This window comes from Prorops nasuta, unplaced genomic scaffold, assembly GCF_024137725.1.
Source record: "Prorops nasuta isolate Cenicafe-Biocafe unplaced genomic scaffold, Cenicafe_Pnas_1.2 PNAS00173, whole genome shotgun sequence".
NCBI lineage: Eukaryota > Metazoa > Arthropoda > Insecta > Hymenoptera > Bethylidae > Prorops > Prorops nasuta.
In genome coordinates, this window is record NW_027116969.1 from 57,501 (window position 1) to 62,500 (window position 5,000).

The following is a 5,000-nucleotide window of genomic DNA, read 5'->3' on the forward strand; positions in this document are numbered from 1 at the left end:
CAACCAGCGGCTAAGTCCAACGCGGCGCATTGCTTTCGGCCGACGGACCCGAACGCCTCGCTCGCGAGCCGACCCCTCCAACCAGCGGCTAAGTCCAACGCGGCGCATTGCTTTCGGCCGGCGGACGCGAAAGCCTCGCTCGCGAGCCGACCCGTCCAACCAGCGGCTAAGTCCAACGCGGCGCATTGCTTTCGGCCGGCGGACGCAAACGCCTCGCTCGCGAGCCGACCCCTCCAACCAGCGGCTAAGTCCAACGCGGCGCATTGCTTTCGGCCGGCGGACGCGAAAGCCTCGCTCGCGAGCCGACCCGTCCAACCAGCGGCTAAGTCCAACGCGGCGCATTGCTTTTGGCCGGCGGACGCGAACGCCTCGCTCGCGAGCCGACCCGTCCAACCAGCGGCTAAGTCCAACGCGGTGCATTGCTTTCGGCCGGCGGACGCGAACGCCTCGCTCGCGAGCCGACCCGTCCAAACAGCGGCTAAGTCCAACGCGGCGCATTGCTTTTGGCCGGCGGACCCGAACGCCTCGCTCGCGAGCCGACCCGTCCAACCAGCGGCTAAGTCCAACGCGGCGCATTGCTTTCGGCCGGCGGACGCGAAAGCCTCGCTCGCGAGCCGACCCGTCCAACCAGCGGCTAAGTCCAACGCGGCGCATTGCTTTTGGCCGGCGGACGCGAACGCCTCGCTCGCGAGCCGACCCGTCCAACCAGCGGCTAAGTCCAACGCGGCGCATTGCTTTTGGCCGGCGGACGCGAATGCCTCGCTCGCGAGCCGACCCGTCCAACCAGCGGCTAAGTCCAACGCGGCGCGTTGCTTTTGGCCGGCGGACGCGAACGCCTCGCTCGCGAGCCGACCCCTCCAACCAGCGGCTAAGTCCAACGCGGCGCATTGCTTTCGGCCGTCGGACCCGAACGCCTCGCTCGCGAGCCGACCCGTCCAACCAGCGGCTAAGTCCAACGCGGCGCATTGCTTTCGGCCGTCGGACCCGAACGCCTCGCTCGCGAGCCGACCCGTCCAACCAGCGGCTAAGTCCAACGCGGCGCATTGCTTTTGGCCGGCGGACCCGAACGCTTCGCTCGCGAGCCGACCCGTCCAACCAGCGGCTAAGTCCAACGCGGCGCATTGCTTTCGGCCGTCGGACCCGAACGCCTCGCTCGCGAGCCGACCCGTCCAACCAGCGGCTAAGTCCAACGCGGCGCATTGCTTTTGGCCGGCGGACCCGAACGCCTCGCTCGCGAGCCGACCCGTCCAACCAGCGGCTAAGTCCAACGCGGCGCATTGCTTTCGGCCGTCGGACCCGAACGCCTCGCTCGCGAGCGACCCGTCCAACCAGCGGCTAAGTCCAACGCGGCGCATTGCTTTCGGCCGTCGGACCCGAACGCCTCGCTCGCGAGCGACCCGTCCAACCAGCGGCTAAGTCCAACGCGGCGCATTGCTTTTGGCCGGCGGACGCGAACGCCTCGCTCGCGAGCCGACCCGTCCAACCAGCGGCTAAGTCCAACGCGGTGCATTGCTTTCGGCCGGCGGACGCGAACGCCTCGCTCGCGAGCCGACCCGTCCAAACAGCGGCTAAGTCCAACGCGGCGCATTGCTTTCGGCCGTCGGACCCGAACGCCTCGCTCGCGAGCCGACCCCTCCAACCAGCGGCTAAGTCCAACGCGGCGCATTGCTTTTGGCCGGCGGACGCGAACGCCTCGCTCGCGAGCCGACCCGTCCAACCAGCGGCTAAGTCCAACGCGGTGCATTGCTTTCGGCCGGCGGACGCGAACGCCTCGCTCGCGAGCCGACCCGTCCAACCAGCGGCTAAGTCCAACGCGGCGCATTGCTTTTGGCCGGCGGACCCGAACGCCTCGCTCGCGAGCCGACCCGTCCAACCAGCGGCTAAGTCCAACGCGGCGCATTGCTTTTGGCCGGCGGACCCGAACGCTTCGCTCGCGAGCCGACCCGTCCAACCAGCGGCTAAGTCCAACGCGGCGCATTGCTTTCGGCCGTCGGACCCGAACGCCTCGCTCGCGAGCCGACCCGTCCAACCAGCGGCTAAGTCCAACGCGGCGCATTGCTTTTGGCCGGCGGACCCGAACGCCTCGCTCGCGAGCCGACCCGTCCAACCAGCGGCTAAGTCCAACGCGGCGCATTGCTTTCGGCCGTCGGACCCGAACGCCTCGCTCGCGAGCCGACCCCTCCAACCAGCGGCTAAGTCCAACGCGGCGCATTGCTTTCGGCCGGCGGACGCGAAAGCCTCGCTCGCGAGCCGACCCGTCCAACCAGCGGCTAAGTCCAACGCGGCGCATTGCTTTCGGCCGACGGACCCGAACGCCTCGCTCGCGAGCCGACCCCTCCAACCAGCGGCTAAGTCCAACGCGGCGCATTGCTTTCGGCCGGCGGACGCAAACGCCTCGCTCGCGAGCCGACCCCTCCAACCAGCGGCTAAGTCCAACGCGGCGCATTGCTTTCGGCCGGCGGACGCGAAAGCCTCGCTCGCGAGCCGACCCGTCCAACCAGCGGCTAAGTCCAACGCGGTGCATTGCTTTCGGCCGGCGGACGCGAACGCCTCGCTCGCGAGCCGACCCGTCCAACCAGCGGCTAAGTCCAACGCGGCGCATTGCTTTTGGCCGGCGGACCCGAACGCCTCGCTCGCGAGCCGACCCGTCCAACCAGCGGCTAAGTCCAACGCGGCGCATTGCTTTCGGCCGGCGGACGCAAACGCCTCGCTCGCGAGCCGACCCCTCCAACCAGCGGCTAAGTCCAACGCGGCGCATTGCTTTCGGCCGGCGGACGCGAAAGCCTCGCTCGCGAGCCGACCCGTCCAACCAGCGGCTAAGTCCAACGCGGCGCATTGCTTTCGGCCGACGGACCCGAACGCCTCGCTCGCGAGCCGACCCCTCCAACCAGCGGCTAAGTCCAACGCGGCGCATTGCTTTCGGCCGGCGGACGCAAACGCCTCGCTCGCGAGCCGACCCCTCCAACCAGCGGCTAAGTCCAACGCGGCGCATTGCTTTCGGCCGTCGGACCCGAACGCCTCGCTCGCGAGCCGACTCGTCCAAACAGCGGCTAAGTCCAACGCGGCGCATTGCTTTTGGCCGGCGGACGCGAACGCCTCGCTCGCGAGCCGACCCGTCCAACCAGCGGCTAAGTCCAACGCGGCGCATTGCTTTTGGCCGGCGGACGCGAATGCCTCGCTCGCGAGCCGACCCGTCCAACCAGCGGCTAAGTCCAACGCGGCGCGTTGCTTTTGGCCGGCGGACGCGAACGCCTCGCTCGCGAGCCGACCCCTCCAACCAGCGGCTAAGTCCAACGCGGCGCATTGCTTTCGGCCGTCGGACCCGAACGCCTCGCTCGCGAGCCGACCCGTCCAACCAGCGGCTAAGTCCAACGCGGTGCATTGCTTTCGGCCGGCGGACGCGAACGCCTCGCTCGCGAGCCGACCCGTCCAAACAGCGGCTAAGTCCAACGCGGCGCATTGCTTTTGGCCGGCGGACCCGAACGCCTCGCTCGCGAGCCGACCCGTCCAACCAGCGGCTAAGTCCAACGCGGCGCATTGCTTTTGGCCGGCAGACCCGAACGCCTCGCTCGCGAGCCGACCCGTCCAACCAGCGGCTAAGTCCAACGCGGCGCATTGCTTTCGGCCGTCGGACCCGAACGCCTCGCTCGCGAGCCGACTCGTCCAAACAGCGGCTAAGTCCAACGCGGCGCATTGCTTTTGGCCGGCGGACGCGAACGCCTCGCTCGCGAGCCGACCCGTCCAACCAGCGGCTAAGTCCAACGCGGCGCATTGCTTTTGGCCGGCGGACGCGAATGCCTCGCTCGCGAGCCGACCCGTCCAACCAGCGGCTAAGTCCAACGCGGCGCGTTGCTTTTGGCCGGCGGACGCGAACGCCTCGCTCGCGAGCCGACCCCTCCAACCAGCGGCTAAGTCCAACGCGGCGCATTGCTTTCGGCCGTCGGACCCGAACGCCTCGCTCGCGAGCCGACCCGTCCAACCAGCGGCTAAGTCCAACGCGGCGCATTGCTTTCGGCCGTCGGACCCGAACGCCTCGCTCGCGAGCCGACCCGTCCAACCAGCGGCTAAGTCCAACGCGGTGCATTGCTTTCGGCCGGCGGACGCGAACGCCTCGCTCGCGAGCCGACCCGTCCAAACAGCGGCTAAGTCCAACGCGGCGCATTGCTTTCGGCCGTCGGACCCGAACGCCTCGCTCGCGAGCCGACCCGTCCAACCAGCGGCTAAGTCCAACGCGGTGCATTGCTTTCGGCCGGCGGACGCAAACGCCTCGCTCGCGAGCCGACCCCTCCAACCAGCGGCTAAGTCCAACGCGGCGCATTGCTTTCGGCCGGCGGACGCAAACGCCTCGCTCGCGAGCCGACCCCTCCAACCAGCGGCTAAGTCCAACGCGGCGCATTGCTTTCGGCCGGCGGACGCGAAAGCCTCGCTCGCGAGCCGACCCGTCCAACCAGCGGCTAAGTCCAACGCGGCGCATTGCTTTCGGCCGACGGACCCGAACGCCTCGCTCGCGAGCCGACCCCTCCAACCAGCGGCTAAGTCCAACGCGGCGCATTGCTTTCGGCCGGCGGACGCGAAAGCCTCGCTCGCGAGCCGACCCGTCCAACCAGCGGCTAAGTCCAACGCGGCGCATTGCTTTCGGCCGGCGGACGCAAACGCCTCGCTCGCGAGCCGACCCCTCCAACCAGCGGCTAAGTCCAACGCGGCGCATTGCTTTCGGCCGGCGGACGCGAAAGCCTCGCTCGCGAGCCGACCCGTCCAACCAGCGGCTAAGTCCAACGCGGCGCGTTGCTTTTGGCCGGCGGACGCGAACGCCTCGCTCGCGAGCCGACCCCTCCAACCAGCGGCTAAGTCCAACGCGGCGCATTGCTTTCGGCCGTCGGACCCGAACGCCTCGCTCGCGAGCCGACCCGTCCAACCAGCGGCTAAGTCCAACGCGGCGCATTGCTTTCGGCCGTCGGACCCGAACGCCTCGCTCGCGAGCCGACCCGTCCAACCAGCGG